The sequence below is a fragment of the Triturus cristatus genome, chromosome 3_1, assembly GCF_964204655.1.
Source record: "Triturus cristatus chromosome 3_1, aTriCri1.1, whole genome shotgun sequence".
NCBI lineage: Eukaryota > Metazoa > Chordata > Amphibia > Caudata > Salamandridae > Triturus > Triturus cristatus.
In genome coordinates this window covers 336,742,148-336,761,910 of record NC_140583.1, presented here as the reverse complement: position 1 = coordinate 336,761,910, position 19,763 = coordinate 336,742,148, and positions in this window count along the sequence as shown.

The window sequence follows — 19,763 nt, the reverse complement described above, 5'->3', positions numbered from 1 at the left end:
TATAATGCTGGGGCCTGGGCAACTGCCCATTTCCTGGCATATGTATAGTTTAAATGTAATAGAACATGGTTGGAGAAGGCTGGCATAATGATGTCTTCGCCATGTGGACACTCCCTGACAAATTCTGGTGGCCAGTCCTGTTCTGCTAGAAGTATATCATAGCCCCTTGAAAGTTTTTCCCAAAAGAGTGCTCTCACTTTTCTTGGTATGTCTCCCTCCATCCGGAGTGTTATTTCATATAACCTTTGTGGAGTACTAACCCTGGTGTCTACAGTCTCAACTGTGATGTACTCATTCAAGTCTACTATCTGCAGAAGTTCCATCAGGTTCTGGCGAGCTATTATTACTTCTGCTGCACTGTCCAGCATTGTCTGAGCCCATTCTCCGTTCTTGAGTTGTGTTCTCAGAATTCTCGGCATGTCTGATCTTCAGATCGGCTACCTTCTTCTTAGTGAATTGAAGTTTTGGTTTGTTTTTCTGAATGTGTTGATCGTCTTTGGACTTCACACGTTCTTCTTTGTGATCTGACCATCCTCTTCTTTCGGATGTCTATGACGATATCTGAACGGTATGAGAGGAACGTGTATCAGTATCTTGATACCTGTCAGGTTTTCTCACATTATCCCTATTCCTGAGGTTATAGCTCCTTTCAGAGGGCTCCTTTTGAGGAGACCTACCTCTGGATTGAGAACGTTTCTCTTTTGAATGTTGTTTGTTATTTTCCCACTTCTTTTTAGAAGATGTTGGATTGTGTTTAATAGAGTCCTTCTCAGGACCTTCAGACAGTTGTGGTTTAACTGTGTAATTCTATTAATTCTTGTATTTGATTACGTAATTCCTCGTCTGACATTACTTCGATGTCAGGATGAGGTGTGTAGCCGGCTAAAATCAGCCATGTTGCTCCTCGTCTACCTAGTAGACCGAGCCTGATGATGTGATTGTAATATTTTAGGGCGTCCTAAAACCAGAGATTATTCTCCTGGTATGTGAGTGGAATTTCAACATCCCGGAAAGGAATATATTCCTCTGGTGGTTCATCTTCTTTATAGAAGTAAAACACTTTTGTTACTGGATTTGATTCTGGGAATACTATCCATAATTAGAATACCTCTGTCTGAAAAGATTCACGTGCCTCTATCACAAAAACTGCTCTTGGTGTTAGGCCATGTTTTATAAGTTTTAGAGTGATTGCTCTCCTTAAATTTGGATGGATGTTTATAACACCCTCATTGGTTTCATTTAAACCTGTAAAATTAAAAGCTGTTACGACATAGTTAGTCGCAACCTCACCGGTCACGGTATTATTATCCCCATTTTGGGACATTGTCTTTTGAAAATGCAGAACATGTTTCAAGGAAACAAATATAAGGTGCACAATATTTTGGAACACTGTATCCTTCAACATTGAACAAACCAAACAGCTAATACATAGGATTTTTGTCCTACTCAGCTATGGCGGAGATTAACCCTACCCACTCCAGACGTCTTATGGAGTATTATGAGTAGGGGTCTCTGAGAAAAGCACAACTGAGTTACTTCAGTATCTAGCGGTATATTAGTGCCTTATCAAACCCATTGGGCGCCATGTGGTGTAGTTCCTATTTACCTTATAGGCTCTGCGCATTGGAATAATATGCACTATAGTTGTGGCATAGGACTGAGGTCAGTATGCCTCTATCGAGGACATTAAACTTAATTACTTTGTGTGCCAGCTAACTCAGAGGCCACTAGAAACTCCTTGAATAAACAAGAAGGGAGTAGTTTCTGGCAACCGCATAAACATGACAACTTTGTTTCCCTTAGAATCGTAACATGTCTCAGAATCGTGGAAACAATAGATAACAGTTTCAGTCAATCGTTCATGCTTAGTTTCTTCAGAGTTACACAGAAATAGATAGACGGGTGTTTCAATAAAAGGATTTATTGAACAGTCTTGTTTCTCTTGTTAGAGATATGAGCTGTTACAATCGCAAGACAGTATGTGAAATATAATACGCACAGCGTAAGCAGTAAGAAGAAATAATACTGTAATAGCACTGTTTTCTAGCTAAGACATATATTCATATATATATATACATAAATACCATAGGTTAAAAAGTGGATACTCGTTTGATACTTCTAAATCGTTCTACCCCAGTGTACCCAACCTAAGTGTAGTGCAAGGTAAGAAGTAGGTGCTGTATTCTATAGTATGGTATGCTATAGTTTCGCATATGCCAAGTTTGTATGCCAAGAGTTCCTCTAGGTTCTAGTCAGCTCCATACCTTAGAATGAGAGAGGTGGGAATCTCTTTCCGGGTCTCAAACTCCTACACCCTGCGAAGGGAGTCAGAACACTTGAAACTGGATTCTCTGTGAGCAGGGATGACAGAGTCTGGTCAGTGCTTTAGGCGGGGACTCGAATTCTTCTGAACTTGCCGTGGCGAGCCGTATCGAGCTGTGTAGCCGAGCTGTGGTTTGCCATGGTACGGGAAGGTATAATTATACCTGGAAGGTACTTAGGAATGTTCGCATGAAGTAAAGTCGGGCAGAGGAAGACATCATGAATGAACCCCTGAGGCATAGTAGTTCATGCTTAATAGATGAGTTCTTGGAGAAATCACTAATCCTAGCTAGGGAAACTCCCAATAGCTTAAAGATCTGGTTTCTAAGAACTCGTTGTGACGTGGGGATGGACGGATGTAGGTGACCATGCCTGTATTTGGATAGCATGGCTAATGCCTAAATAAGGACTAGGATTCTATGCCTAAATAAGGGCAATGTGAAATTTGCCTTTATAAGGGCATGATTTAGGAATACCTATATATGGGCATCTAAATCGAAACACAACAAGGTGGAACTGATCAATGTGATTGCATTGCTGGGTGTGTAAGCATTTCTCAAGGAGCTTTGCCAGAGAGGGAATGGTGGAGATGGGAGTGATGGAAAGCAGATTTATATTTAGTATTTAAGAAATGCTACTTTTATTAGTGGCCATTTCTGTGTGCCTATGAGTCTTTGTGCCCTGCCTGGATGTGTATTCACCGTCTGGTTTAGACTTACAGGAAAGAGGGGATGTGCATTCACTCTACACAGTTACAAGGGGGTTGAGGTGTGTCCTACCTGTCCTGGGTGACTCACCGCTAGGCTGAATAGTCCTTGGCTGCATTTGAAGTAGCAGGAGGAGTTTCCCTTGCACCTAAATAGGCCTGGTCTGTATTCAAAGTGGTGGGAGGAGTTGCCTCTGCACCTGAATAGGGCTGTGCCTGCCTTGTACAATGCTGTCTCAGTAGTGTGCCTGAAGCAAGACTTAAGAAGTGAATGGGGGCGTTGTGCACTTCTAAACATTGTTTGAAGTGCCCCCCAGAACAAAGACTTTTTGAACTATAAGCACAGGGGCTGTGACCCCATAGGAAGAGACACTGCGTGGGACTTGTAACCAGCCACTGCTGTCTCTAAAGACTACCAGAGGAGAAGGTTGTAGTCTACCAGGAGAAACTGCCACTCAAACTTTGCCCTGTTGTGCTGACCTGCTGGAATAACTGCCTCTTGGCTTGCAAGGACCCTGTGCGCTGGCCTGTTGCCTGCTACCTACCTGTGTGCCCCCAGTGATCTCACAGGGCTGGGTGGCGTGCACAATGTATTGAAAATGAGTGACTTGCAGAAAACGCTTGTGATCGCTACCTTTTTCCCCTTTTCTTTTGGGAAAGCGTTTAAAGAGCACTCGTATGCTGGCAGCCTGTGCAGCACTGCCCTGTCCGAGTGGTTCTGGAGGGACAGGAGGGAAGAGCTTAGAAGGAAGAAGCCCTCTCCCTTCCTGCTTATGATGGCTGTGGGGTGAGTGTGGGGGTTGTCAACAAAAAGGAGCCAACTCAGTGACTTCTGCCTGCAGCCCCGTGCGGGAGGTTGCTGGACAACCAACCGAAGAGCAATGTATCCCCGCCCAATTTCTTGCAGCCCCAGGGTGCCGGCTGGAGAGTTGCGGCTGCTGTAGAGTCCCAGAAGAGTCTGGTGGTGAGTGGGGCCTAACAACACGACAGAGACCGCACCAGGGAAGGAAGTTCCCTGCAAAACCAATGCAGGAAATACACTGCTGCACCAGCCGCACAAGACCGCCAGATCGCACTCCACTGCAAGGAGCCAGCGATCCTGTGTCTCCTACCTCAGAGACCTAAAGGAGGGCTTCCAGCGAGGCAGTGGTGTTCTGCCTGGAGCCATTTGGATAGCGTCACTTCCCCGCATAGTTTTTTCTCGCAGTAAACACGCTGCATCGGTGTCAGCAGCTGCTCTGCACGATCACAGCAGCTGCCTGATTGCCACAAACCTTGGAAGCCCTTGTTCTTTGTAGCGGCATTCCGGGGAAAGTCCGGCGGGAGGCTCAAACACCCTATGATTGTGGGCAAGTTGCTTAATCTCCCTCTGCCTAAAAACGAATGTGTTGCCAAAAAAAAGGTGCTCATGTAAAGAGCTGTAACAACTTCGGGTAGAGTTTGCGCTATATAAAACTGCAATTTTGGTTTTTGTTATAATTGACCGGCACATCTATTAATAATAAAGCAGCTTTGACTGCATGTTGTCTTTAAGGAGTAAGCTCTGCTTTAGTGTGTGTTTGTGCTTGTGTGTGAAGCTTGCGCTGCACCAGTTCTCTGTACTGGCACTACCTCTGCTAAATCTGCTCTGTAAGTCAATACAACTTACAGTTAGCTATATGTCCTGTACCTGGTCTGCCTATAACTGAATCGCACCCGCATCAGCCTTACATTGACCTTTCTCTGCACTTGAGCAAAGCTTGTACAGTAACTGCCTTCCCCATAAGTCATCTGGAGCAGTGCGGCACTCCCGCTTTAGCTGTAAACATCATAAGTTAGAACACGATAGCCGTGATTGCTTAAAAGAAAAGAAATAGAATAAAGATATTCTATTTCTTTACTTTTCAAGCAATCAAGGCACCCGTGCTTTAGCTTACGATATTTACAGCTAAAGCGTGAGTGCTATAAAGATCTTGCATTTGCAAGAGTTTGAGGTATTGACATTTTAAATGACAATGCCTTTCATTTATGTGTTTTGAAAACCTTCAAGCAGTGCATACCGATTGCAGGTTTTTAAAACACATAAATATAAGGCATTGTCATTTACAACACCAAAACCTCAAATTCTAGAAAATGCGAGACCTATTGCATTGCAAATGCTTGTTTGCTTCTGTCTGGGGGATTAACAATCATTTGTCTAGAGTGATGGCACAGTATGAATCAAGACAGTGGTCGAAATGCATAAAAAAAGGTATGGGAACTCTGATGCTGCTCACAAAGGATTGAGCGTTGAGGCGGGGTCAGAGCTGTGGTTAAAAATAACCCTGGGCGTAGTTCGCGAAGTAGCACTACGCGAAGCTACGCAAAGTGCACTTCGCACTACGCGAGCTACGCGTAGCACTCCGCGAACTGCGTAGTACCCTGTTCGCACTGTGCAAGATGCCGTTTTCAATGATTGCACAGTGCGGACAAGCATCCGGCACTGTGAAATCATTGAAAACGTCATCTTGCACAGTGCGAGCTGTAGTTTTCTGCCGCTCGAGTAGATTTTTACTCAAGCGGCAGCTTTCTCAACGCGGACTGGTAGTTTCTCATCGCGAGCGGTCGCGAGTATACGCGACCACTCGCAATGAGAAACCTGACCTCCTCGCGTTGAGAATCTCGCCGGGATGTTTAATTTCCATGCTCGAGATCGGCAACTTGATGTTGCTGATCGCGAACAAGGAAAAAGTCTCCCCGGGATGTCATTTTGCTTGCTCGCGGTCGCCGACTTGATGTTGAGGACCGCAAGCAAGCAAAAAATGACCGCTGCACTACGCAACGCTACGCTACGCATGTTTGCACTGTGCTACGTGCAATTCGCGTAGTGCGAAGTAGCGCAAACTTCGCAAACTACGCGAGCGTAGCGTAGTGTTTTGCCCAGGCTTAGTTAAAAAACGAAATGTTCTGTAACTATTTTTCGGTCTTTCCCTTTCAAGTATTTACATGTAGAATATGGCACAGCTTAAATGAAAAATAAATGCAAGTTAAGTTGATCAGTGGAAATTAATCACTATTGTACCTTAGGAAACGTCTATTGGTTAATGCACTGCAGAAGTTTGTGTCTGGAACTAGAGAGACACAGAACTGAACCCTGATTGGTGCAGTGGAGAATAGTCTCTTGTGTGTGTTTAGTGCTAAGAGGTCTGTGACAAAAAGCACTTTGAATATGTGAGTCAGTATTTTAAAGTTGCCTTACACACAGTATAAGCTAGGCTGTTACAAAATGCACAAAAAGATTTTAGATAAAAAAAAAGTGTTTCCAAATTATAGATATTAAGTGATACCCAGAATATACATAGTGCCATGTTTATTTATTTTTAATTGTCCTTTAAAAGCACACACTTCACAGCTCTGCGGGTAACTCCCTTGCAATACCCCTCAAAAGGAATAATTGGAAAGCTTCAAGGGAATTCATCAATTGCAGCTAATAAGGCTGTCAACCACCCTTTACATCTGCAGTTTAACTAGTTGGGCACATTTACATTTCTTTCAGGCAAGCAGAAACCCTGGCAAGAAGGTCTGTTTAGATGTCTGCCCCTCCCTCGGTTCCACATCACAGAAGACTTCCTGCCTTGCATTTTATCTGAAGCACTTCATCTCTCGGAATTAACCGTTCAGGGATGGTTGGCTTTCCACAAAAAGTATGCGAGCTGTTTTTCCTAAATTTAAAAATGTATGGGCACTCCTGCACCTCAGATTGCACCCACTTCTACCACTGAATCTAGGAATATCTATAGCGTACAGACTGTGGCCTCATTCTAGATCTCTCCGAGGAGCGTGGGCTAGCAGAGAATGTAAAATACGTTTGTGATGTAACGGGTTTGGGAAAACAGAGTAGAGTTAGACCCAGTATTTCTCACGATTTTTTTCCCGGATATTCATGGGAATCGAATGGTTGTCTGGAGGTATTCCCATTTTCTAACAGCGTTAGTTTTTATTTATAAGCAGGGTGACCTATGCCACAGATTATCGAAGGGGATTCCAAATGAGAAGTTATATAGCTCTTACTGTCCCTGACAAGGTGCTGAACTGCTTGGCGGATGGATAGCAGCTACTCCAGAGCAGCCCGGTGTTGCTGATGCAGCCTTGCATTAGGGTTACAGTTTGTCATGCTCTTATGTTCACCGCCTTGCATTTTGCAATGTTCACAGCGTGCAGAATTACTGTGCAAATAGGTTAAAATTGTTATGTATTTTGAATTTCTACGAGGTGCTTGACACAATCATGGACTGTGAGATGCAATTGCCATGCCATGTGTCTGCTAGTTGTCACTTCTTAAATACTTTAGCTGTAATGGAATGTCACAACATTGCCAATTAGTCTGATAAATAAAGTTGTTTCAAGTTTATTTATCTTATTTATAAAGCGCTCTATCACTTAACAGGCATCCTGGCGCTGACATTGAAAGTGCACGTAAGAGTAATGCTACGCACGTTGAGTAATGCTACACGGAAGACTGACAACAGATTATGCTTTGGGGAAGAGCAAGATTTTTAATCTCTTCCTGAAAGGGAGAAGATCCCTCAGTTGTCTCAATTCTAGTGGGAGTTTATTCCATAATCTGGCGGCAGAGACACTAAAGGCTCTGCCTCCGGATTTCATTTTGTTGAATCTTGGTATTTTAACCAATCTGGCCAAGGAGGAGCAAAGGCTTCTCTCAGGTACACACCAGGCAAACTTCCTTTGCATAGATACTGGTCCAAACCCATGCAGGGCCTTAAAAACTATGCAGAGGGCTTTGAACTGGATTCTTTGCATTATCGGGAGCCAGTGCAATTCCGCCAACGAGGAGGAGGAACCTCTGGGCTTCCCCAAGGCTAACTTGTCTGCTGTTGACTGAATCCTCTAGAGCCTCTCTATTAGATATCTCGGGGACTCCAACAGCAGCGCATTGCAATAATCCAATTTGCTTAATATAGTGCTTTGTACTACCAGCGCTCACGCGTGAGTAGGCAGCAGAGGAAAAATCTTCCGCTGGATTCTAATGATAGCGAAGCAGCTTCCCACAGTTTGGTAAACCTGTGACTCCAACGTCAGTTTGTTGTTAAACATAATGCCCAGATTTCGTACCTTCTCAACAGGCCTCAGTACAGTAGATGTATCTAGGGGCCAAAAATTTACAGGCAGCATAGATGAAACCTTCCCCACTGAGCAATATAGAACCTCGGTTTTACCGGTGTTAAATTGCAATGAATTCTCCCTCAACCATTGAGCTGTAGCACGCAGGCAATCATGAAACAATTCCAAAGATGTCAACTGTTCTCCCTCTAAGGAGAGAATCAGTTGCGTGTCATCCGCATAATTTACGATGTTAATGTTATGCGCCCTTATGACCGCAATCAGGGGTTTCATGTAGATATTAAATAAGATCGGGATAATTGCAGAGCCCTGAGGCACGCCATGCATGATGTTAATAAAGGCAGACTGGTAAGGAGGAAGGGCCACCGCTTGTCTCCTCTCTGAAAGAAATGATTGAAACCAGCTCAAAGCCAAGCCTGCTACTCCTGCCTCCCTGAGCCTTCTCAGCAAGATAGCATGGTTGACCATGTCGAACGCGGCAGACAGGTCAAGCAGAATAAGAACTGCTGCCTGACCTCTGTCTGCACGCATCCGAAGCTTATCCATCACAGTCACCAAAGCAGTCTCAGTGCCATGAGCAGGCCAAAAACCAAATTGCACATCCTCCAAGATCTTATTGGTTTCCAGATATTTCGAGAGAGTTCTGCTAACCACACTTTCTACAATCTTTGCTGGGAAAAGCAGCAGGGAAATTGGCCTATAATTATTAGGGCAGGCTGGGTCCAATGTGGATTTCTTTAAGAGAGGTGTCACCAATGCCTGTTTCCAACAGGTCGGTACCACTCCACTAAAAAGAGACTGATTACAAATAAGCCGGAGTATAGGGAACAACTCTGCTTTAAACTCCTTCCAAATTTTCTGTGGCAGAGGGTCCATAGGTGATCCAGAAGAAATACCTAGAGCCACCTTACCAAAGTCCTCTACTGACAGTATCTTGAAATCAGTTAAGGTATTGATAAACTGGATCTCTGTCCCTCTAGTTGTATTACCTGTGCCATTCAAATCGCTGCCACTAGAGTCCTTGACCTCTAGATCTTCTAAATCAGCTTGCATAAATTCCCCACCGAGGTCATCAATGATAGTTTTAATTTTGTCACTGAAAAACCGCGCAAGACTATCGCAAAGGTCTTGTGTGGGAGGTGTCTGGTTCTTGGCACAGTCACAGCTGATTAAATTATTCAGTATATTGAAAATACTTCTGGATTTATTAGGAGCATTCAGAATAGTATTGGAAAAATACTCTGCTTTAGCAATATTTCTTTGCTTCTTATAACCAGTAATCACAGTTTTCCAGGTGTATTTGTCCTTGTCATCATACGCTCTTCTCCACTTTCTCTCCACCTGCTTACAGTCAAGTTTTAGTTTTTTAATTTGTCGCTAAACCAAGGGGCCAAGGGTCTGCCAACTCTCTTATGTTTTTTTAATGGGGCAATTAATTCCAGTGTAGAAGTGATCTGTGAACAAAAGGTCACATCATTTTCCTCCACCTGCTTATCTATCTAGAAACAGTCCTCAAGATAAAACACAGGGGGTATACCTCTTTTTCTTAAATGGGCCTTCCAGTCTCTACTGAAATAGTTACTTATAATACTGGCTGCTTGATTATTACAAGTGGGATTATGCACTAGAAATGTAATCAAATAATGGTCGCACCAACCCATAGGCAAACTGACCAGGATATTGCAGACGTTAAACTAAAGAATGTTTTAACCATGTGCCCTGGTTTTACTGGACCTATCCGCAGCATTTGACACCGTCAACCATAACCGTTTATTGTCACGGATCTCGGATCTGGGAATCCGAGGCACGGACTTTGCCTGGCTTACATCTTTTCTTAAGGATCGCTCACAGAGAGTTCAGCTATCGGACTTTGTGTCCGATCCAGGTACACTCTCATGTGGGGACCACAGGGCTCGGCACTGTCACCCCTCCTTTTTAACGCCTATCTTCAGCCCCTGATAGCTGCATTAAACCAGATGGAGTGCCAGATCTATAACTATGCCGACGACACCCAAATTATCATCCAGATTGACAGCTCGCCGACAGCCCATTCACGGATGCAAAATATTTTAAAATTCACTGTCAACTGGATGACGGCCAATTCCCTTAAATTCAATCCAGATAAGACTGAGATACTGGCCGTCACTACAGACTCCAATCCCTGGAACAATCTCTTTTGGCCACAAGAACTTGGCCCCTATCCGGAATCGGCCTTGGCCGTGAAAAGCTTGGGCATCAAAATTGATGCCAAGCTCTCCATGATACAACAGGTGTCGGCAGTAGTGGGTATATGTGTTGGCCTGCTGAGACAGCTGCAGAAACTGGCCCCTCTTCTCACCTTTTCCACACTCAGACTGGCAGTCTCAGCTATGATACTGTTGCGTATGGATTACGGTAATTCCCTGTATATTGTCTTCCCGCAACAAGTGTTGGCCAGACTACAGGTTACTATGAATGATGCCACCAGACTAATCTTCAGAATGCTGAGACCAGCTCACGCCACTTCTCTGCTACGCCAGCTGCATTGGCTCCAGGTCAGGCAGAGAACTAAGTTTAAAGGTCTCTGCATTGCGCATAAAGCCATGTATGGCCAAGTCCCAAGATATATCAAAGACCGTCTAGCCAACTACATCCCTAGTAGGGTGCTCCGGTCAGCGGAGAGCAGCTTATTGGTCTGCCCCCGTTTCAGCCTGTCCTCTATGGGTGGAAGAGCTTTCTCAACAGTAATCCACCAGATTTGGAATAATCTGCCGCAAAATCTACGCAAGGAAGAGAACCTCCTCCCTTTTAGGAAGAAGCTGAAGACAGTTCTTTTTTCAGAAACCTGGGGCATCATTTAACAGCTGCCATTTCCCCACTGGCATGGATAGGTACTCCCTCTGGTAGCACTTAGAGACCTGCAGGTGATAATGCGCTCTATAAATAAAAATTACAATACAATTCAATTAGTCGGCCAAACATCTGAAAGTAAGGAATCATTTTCTCCCACAGATCCATTAGTGTGTTAATTGTCACAGGGTGACCCGCACACCTGTATTTTTTGCACGATTCAAATTTGAAGAGTGTTTAGCACTCAAAAACACTTGTAAAGTTTGTTATAGGTCATTATGCCAAGTGTTGCAGGTCTGAAAAGGTCTGAGAGTCAATGATGTTTGTGAGTTCAAAGAGGAAGCCATGTTGCAAGTTTGCCAAAAGTGCAACACAGTCAATCAATCAATCAGGGGTTTATATAGCGCACTACTCACCCGAGAGGGTCTCAAGGCGCTGGGGAGGTGTGGGGCATCTCCGGATCAGTCAAAGAGCCAGGTCTTGAGGTCCTTCCTGAAGGTGTGCAGTCTAGCCTAAAGATTTGGTTGACACAAATGGGAAGTAACTATGAGTTTTTAGGGATTTTGGGGTAGGGTTAACATTAATTACTGATTGCTGGACCTGGCCCTTTCAGCAGGGTCAAACGTTTTGCCTTCAATCCTCCTATTGTTTCTGAATTTGTTTTTGTTGGCCTTAGGACTCTGCACATCAGTGCTAACGTGCTTTTGCTCACTCCTGAAAACATCGTAGAATTGGCTTATGCCCAATTGGCATATTTATTTACCTGTAAGTCCCTGGTAAAGTGGCACTATATGTGCACAGGGCCTGTAAGTTAAATGCTACTAGTGGGTCTGCATCACTAATTGTGCCACCAACTTACGTAGCATTTTAAACATGTCCCAGGTATGCCAGTGCAGCCTGTGTGTGCAGTTTTAGAACTGCCATGTTGAACTGCCACTGTAAACCCTTTGCCAGGCCCAAACCTTCCTTTTTAAGACATTCAAATCACCTATAGGGTAGGCCCAGGATAGTTTAGAAGGATAGTCTAGAAGGCAGAGTGCTATGTATGTAACCAGAAGGACATGTGCTTTCAAGTTCTACATATCCTGGTAGTGAACAACTCTTTAATTAATTTTTCACTTCAGCAAGTCATACCCCTCTCATAGGATAACATTGGATTTACCTCCTAACATTTAATAAACGGTAATTTCCAAATGGGAGCATGTAAACAGTTCATGTTTGGTGTCTTTGGAATTGTAACGAGGAATCCTAACTTATGATAAAGTCATATTTAAAATGACAGGTTTGAAAATGCCACTTTTAGAAAGTTGTCATTTTTCTGCCTTAGTCATTTGGCACCTGCATTCTGTCTCTGGGTCACATGACTGGGTGTAGTTGACAGTTAGGCTTAGAGTATTCCTCTTAAAAATCCACACGCAATAGGAAGCTTAGGTTTGCATGGATGGGCAATCACTGGCAGGATGGGAGGGAGGAGCTGGGCACGGCCGCACTTACACCTGAAGAGGCTGTGTCCTGCCGTCACACAAAGGGTTGCATATCACCTGTAGTTAGCCTGGAGCCAGAAAGACAGGGCACCTGAACACTCCAGAAGCCTTCCTCTAGAATCTTCTCCCCACTTCAGAGGCACAACTGGGTATAGATACTGGACCTTGGACACCAATTCTTCGATAGACTTATGGACCTGTGAGTACTCTTCCAGGAAGAAGGACTGCTGTGGTGCTGAAAGAATGCCACTATGCTGGACTGCTGCCTTGCTATGCTTACCTGCTGCTTTCTGCTCTCCCACCTAGGTAAGCCGGACTGGAGCTGCATCTGTTGAACCCAGGAACCCAAAGTGACTCCAAGGGCTAGTTGTCTGGCCTCCTGACTTAAGCCTCAGACACAATTCTCCAACAACCTTGAAGCCAGCAACTGGGCCCTGTCGTCTACGAGTCTAAACTGCCAAATGATGCCACTCCAGCCATGAACCCTTGAAAGTGGGCCTAAAATGCTTTCCCAGCCTCCGTTGATCTAGTGGAACTGACACATCTCTTCTGCTGCATGCGCAACCCACAGCAGAACCAACACATCACTGCTGCTGCATGGATTGGACCAGTCGCGCAGACCCACATTGCAGCCCATCGGTACCGCTGCTGCGTGATGAATCCTCTGCGCAGTCCCATGCATCCCTCGTCGATGACAGCCTCGACTATGATGCAAGACTCCGCCTTGTAGCCTTGCAGTGCGTCAGAACCGACGCATCCCCCTCACTGTGCGACTCATCCTTGCCCTGAACTTCGCATCGCAAGCGCACATTGATGGGTTCTTTAAAGAAGATGCAAGACCTTGCACTGCAGTCTCACTGCACCTCGGAACCAACACATCGCTTCTGCTGCACAAAGCGTCTTCGATGCAGATCCTTGCAATGTTCGCAATCCAGGATTTAAGTTACTTTATTCAGCGGGCCTTACTGGGTCCATGTGGCCGGCCCGCGCTACTTCACAGTCGGCCTGAACTTGTGACTTTTTCCCGGTCTGAGCGACCAGATATCCACAGTTGGGGCTTTGTGCATTTTGGCGTTATTTTCACTAACATCTTACAAATTGCATATCTCTGATTCTACTTCTTGAATTTTTGTCATTTAGGTCTTGTTTTAATCTTTATAAATCACTCTATGTGGGATCTTTTTTCATGTTGATTTTCATTTTATTACTGTTAGAAATAGTGCACAAATGCTTTACACATTGTCTCTAAGTTAGGCCTGACTGCTCTGTGCCAAGCTACCAGAGCATTGAGCACAGGTTAATTTAGGGTTGGTTTGTGCCTTACCCTGACAAGGACTGTGGTTGCTGCTTGACTAGGCCTCCCAACCCCAATCAACCTACACCCCAATTTCTTACACTGATGGTGTGTTTAATAAGGAGTTAAACAATTCTGCTAAACATTTGAAGCCTGATGTTTATCTGTGTAGGTATGGAGTAAAATGTATTGAATCAGAGTGATAATTCCATGTCAAGATAAAGATCAGATTGCGCCATTGTGAAGAGATGTTGCATGTGTTAATAAATAAGGATGTAGCTTTAAGTTGGTGTCATGCAGTGAAATTGCAAGATAAGAAAGACATTACAAAGTAGAACGGATGAATGTAATCTGTGATTCTGTGAAAAAAATTCCTGAGGTATTCAGTGTGGAATTAGATTCTCTGAAAGTTTTTGTGCATATGGTTGTGCTGAACCTGGGGCCGTTTCAGTATTGAATGTCCCATTGCCCCGCCCCCCATGACAAATACTGTATTGTGTTAGCATTCATGTAGCTATTTCATATTGATCGCTATTGCAAATGTGTGTGTGTCCAGCCTGCCTGTGTAACTGTGCAGGCTAAAGTTAGCATCTGAGACGCCATTTTCCCTTCTGTAGTCACAATGTTACGCTGTAGGCAAAACCTCTGAGCCCCTGCTCCCTCCTAGTCTCAGCAGAAGCTGCTGTTCGGAAAGCTACCATTTCTCTTTCAAGGTTGAAACTCAGAGGCCCGAAGAGAATAGTTGATTCAGCTTTACATACCAATCCTTGGACATAGTTAAGCTACCACACTAGAGAGAGATGAGTCCGAGTAAGATGGCCTTGGGATCCTGATAACGTGTACCCATTCCACAGGTTATAGCTCATCCCTCAGTGCCTCCTTTGTTCAGTCCTTGGCCCAAGCTGTATTTTTCCACCAAGGGCGGGTTTTGAGAGGTGTTGGAAGGTTCATTTGGTGCTACCAAGTGTCCTAAAGTCAGTCCCCTGACAGTCGTCCTATGAGGCTGGTCACCACTGCAGTGTGTTTTACTAATAAATGTGCTAGATTGTATTCTCCATTGTTATCCCGACTCTTAATTTTGGGAAGGCCGAGAGGTGGTCACTTCCTTCATCAGTCACAACTAAAGTGAGGAGCAGGTTGTTTGCCGTGAGGTATGCTGTTTCAGGTTAGCTTGAGAAATTGTGTACGTTGATGTTAATTGAGAATTGGTGGAAAGTTCAGAATTATAAACAACAGTTGTGGTGGCCCAGAAGACTTCTGAGGAATTTGGTCTGCGTTCTTAGGGCATTAGAGAAATACATGGTGGGTGACAGATTCCTTCTCCCAACATAGCGGAGTTGGTGACTTGTACTCAGAGACACTTAAGTTGCTAAAAGAGAAATGCAGCTGACAGTAGCAAAAATGGAGGGAAGCCTATGACTCTGTGGAAAGAGATTTATAAAAATCAAATAAACAAAGTAAGAGTGAAGCTAGAAAGGCAAACCATCTTTCAACAGGGATCACTCATGTTTATTAAAAGAGCCCTCACTCACCAACCTGGTTGGTGACATGCTTCATCATTGGGCCCCCACCAGACAGACCAAGTGCCTCTCCGGTGTGCTATGACGCCTGATTACAGTGGAGCGGGTTTTTGTGTTTTTTTGTTTTAGTGACAAGTGCTGTTGCATGAAGTGAGATTAAAATGGGCTTACTGCTTCCTAAAGAACATTTTAATTAGGTGGAGAGTAAGGCTAAGTTAAAAGAAGTGGTGGATGCAGTGGTTGAGTAAATTGCTCAGGTACATCCAAATTTAAGAAGTCAGGTCAACATGTTTCAGCCTATAAATATAAGTTGTCAGGCTTTCGTCAGGACCGGAGACCATGGCGGTGTGCACACGCTAAGGCGCACCCAAACCTATGGACTCGTTATGGGACCGAATAACTCACAGTTCCATGGATTCTACCTTCGAGATATTGGAACGCCTTTAACGAACCTATAAGGAGAAAGAAAAGGGGGGAGGGAAACATAGAAAAACACAGACATAAGACTTGACACTGCACAAACAATGGCTTCTGGTTTTCTTCCCTCAAGCTGTGTGATCCTACTAATACCTTCGCTAATATCCATCAGAAGGTCATGGCGGCGAGTTTTAACCTGCAACCAGGTGTATATCAGTGGCTGCGGCCCTGCAGCAAATTTTAAAACTTGCCAGAATTGGCTAACAAGATCAAGATACAACTTAACCGTGATCGTGATGGAAAGAGTGAAATACACTAGTTGAGGCACTAATGAAATTCATAAGTGCCTATTTGAAATCCATACTGGTCTTACGAAAACACTGTGCTGCTGCCTGGTTAAGCAAGCAGTCTGTGCATCTGTAAAATAATGGATGAAGGCTTAAATTTGTCGTGGCGAAGATTTACTTCATGGGTCTCGGCGGGAGTCACGCGCTTGTGGGTACAGGGAAACACGCAACATTGCCGTCACATACCTTAAGTCGTCCTGATAGCTGCAGACAGACTTTCTCATCCATAGCACACCGCCTGCATTGCACCTTAGTGTAGCTCATGTCCGAGACACCGATGGTAAAGCCAGGCCGGGAGTGAGTGTTAGTAGTAGCTAGAGCCGGTAGAGGAAATGACGCTATCACGGTGAATACAAAGCTAACCTCATGGAAATGCTGGTGAGGGGAGCAAAAGGGGGGCGCATGCACAATCACAACTCCGTCAGGTATGACAGTAATACTTGGTGGTTTTTACAAGTAAATGCCTCACTTATTCGTGAGCGTGTTAGTGTACATCAGACTGGGGATGCGAATGGGATCCTATTGCTCAGGCTGATAGTGGCAAGAGTTACAGGGATAACGTAGTGAGTTGATGCAGAGGTAGAGTGTCTAGATATTGATCCAATAACCAATGAATCGCTTAAGCTGGTGGTGCAAAATGAGGTAACAGGCTCCCAAATGGAGCTTACAGTAAAACAATGTTAGGGTTTTAATGTATACCCCATAAATTAGTGCGCTTGTCTAGCTCGCGCCACACTGTAAGTTTAAAATAAAGCAAGTCAAAATTCCTCTCTGCTCATGATGGTTATAGCCATATCAAGAAAGCTAATCATCTTCATCTTTTCAGCACGGTGCCCCATGGGATGTTGTCGTTCAGACCCTGTTTATGAGTACCCAGATGATACACCCAGCGCTGTTCTTTTTCAAAAAGGGCACACTGAATGCTTCTGCCTTGTTTAAATTGTTCAATTACAGTCCAAAGGATGTCATTAGTAGTATGGTTTAGCTGAATGAAATGTTCCGTCATTTTAGTCATGTTTATTTTGCAGCGGATATTGCTCTGATGGTCGCATTAGGATCACATGCGCATCCCCAGTCTGATGTACACTAACGCGCTCACGAATAAGCAAGGCATTTACTTGTAAAAACCACCAAGTATTACTGTCACACCTGACGGAGTTGTGATAGCCCATGTGCTCCCATTTCGCTCCCCTCACCAGCATTTCCATGAGGTTAGCATTTTACCACGTCGCTGACGTATGCGTCAACACGCTATTACGCGATAGCGTCATTTCCTCTACCGGCACCAGCTACTATTAACACTCACTCCTGGCCCGGCTTTACCATCGGGGTCTCGGATATGGGCTACACTTAGGCGCAACGCAGGCGGTGTGCTACGAATGAGTAAATCTACCTGCACCTATCAGGACGACATAAGGTATGTGACGGCCATGTTGCGTGATAGTGATTAGTTACTCTTTCCCTGTACCCACTAGCGTGTGACTATTAGTCACTGCCTCGCGGCGAGACCCATGAAGTAAAACTTCGCCACGACAAATGTAAGCCTTCATCCATTGTTTTACAGATGCACAGACTGCTTGCTTAACCAGGCAGCAACACAGCGTTTTCGTAAAACCAGTATGTATTTCATATAGGCACTTATGAATTTCATTAGTGCCGCAACGAGTGTATTTCACTCTTTCCATCACGATCACGGTTTAGTTGTATCTTGCTCTTGTTAGCTGGTTGCAGGTTAAAACTCGCCGCCATGACCTTCTGATGGATATTAGCGAAGCCATTAGTAGGATCACACAGCTTGAGGGCAGAAAACCAGAAGCCATTGTTTGTGCAGTGTCAAGTCTTATGTCTGTGTTTTTTCTATGTTTCCCTCCCCCCTTTTCTTTCTTCTTACAGGTTTGTTAAATGCGTTCCAATATCTCAAAGGCAGAATCCGGGGAACCGTGAGTTATTCGGTCCCATAAGGAGTCCATAGGTTAGGGTGTGCCTTAGCACAGCCGACCAGCTCACGACCTCCCTGAACATGAACCCTCCCACCAGCACAACGAACCCTAGCCAGGCGGCCACCAACCTCACGAAGTGGATCAGCGACTGCGCAGACGAGCTCGCCCCCCTGAGGACCCCGCCTAGCAGACCCGGCAGCAAGAAAGCCCCATGGTTCACCGACAAACTCAAGAGCTCCAAGAAGAACTGCCGAGCCCTCGAGAGAACCTGGCGCAGAGACCCAACACCGGACAACATGACTGCCCTCAAGCTCGCCACCCGAAAACACCACCAACTGATCCACACCACCAAGAAAACTGCATTCAAGGAACGACTGGACAACAACGCACACAACAGCAAGGAACTCTTCAACATCGTTAAAGAGCTCTCTAACCCCAACGCCGGCAACAACGACATCACCCCATCGCAAGACCTCTGCAACTCCCTTGCCTCGTACTTCCACAACAAGATCGCTGACATACACAACAGCTTCAGCACACAAACAACGCCCCCCACGACCGCACCAACGCCCCCCACCACCACCCTCAGCGCCTGGACTCCGATCAGCACCGAAGACACCGTCCGCACGATGAACTCCATCCACTCCGGATCTCCGACCGACCCCTGCCCTCACCACGTCTTCAACAAAGCCGACGCTGTCATCGCACCCCACCTGCGGGACATCATCAACACCTCCTTCGACACCGCCACCTTCCTGGAGAGCTGGAAACACGCCGAACTCAGCGCCCTACTCAAGAAGCCATCGGCCGACCCGACCGACCTCAAGAACTACCGCCCCATCTCGCTGCTCCCGTTTCCTGCAAAAGTCATCGAGAAGACCGTCAACAAGCAGCTGGCTGCCTTCCTCGAGACGAACGGATCCCTCGACCCCTCGCAGTCTGGCTTCCGGGCCAACCACAGCACCGAGACCGCCCTGATCGCAGCCACCGATGACATCCGAGCGCTGCTCGACAACGGAGAAACAGCGGCCCTCATCCTCCTCGACCTCTCCGCGGCCTTCGACACTGTCTGCCACCGTACCCTAGTACAACGCCTCAGCAACGTCGGAGTCCAGGAGAAGGCACTGGAGTGGATCATCTCCTTCCTCACCGGAAGGACACAGAGAGTCCGTCTCCCTCCGTTCAGATCTGAAGCCACTGAAGTCATCTGCGGCGTCCCTTAAGGCTCCTCGCTCAGTCCAACCCTCTTCAACGTCTACATGAGCCCCCTCGCAGACATCGCACGCCAGCACAACCTCAACATCATCTCATATGCCGACGACACCCAGCTGATCCGCTCCCTCACCAACGACCCCGCCACCGCCAGAGCCAACCGTCACGAAGGGATGAAAGAGGTAGCCGAATGGATGAAGAACAGCCGCCTGAAAATGAACTCGGACAAAATGGAAGTCCTCATCCTGGGATCCTCACCCGCCGCTTGGGACGACTCCTGGTGGCCCCCCGCCCTAGGCAGCGCACCCAAACCAACAGACCACGCACGCAACCTGGGCTTCATCCTGGACTCCTCCCTCTCCATGACCAGACAAGTCAACGCCGTCTCCTCGTCGTGCTTCAACATCCTGCGCATGCTACGTAAGATCTTCCGGTGGATCCCCACCGAGACCAGGAAGACGGTCACCCAGGCCCTCGTCACCAGCCGTCTGGACTACGGCAACTCCCTCTACGCCGGAACCACCGCCAAACTCCAGAAGAGACTCCAGCGGATCCAGAACGCCTCAGCACGACTCATCCTGGACATCCCCCG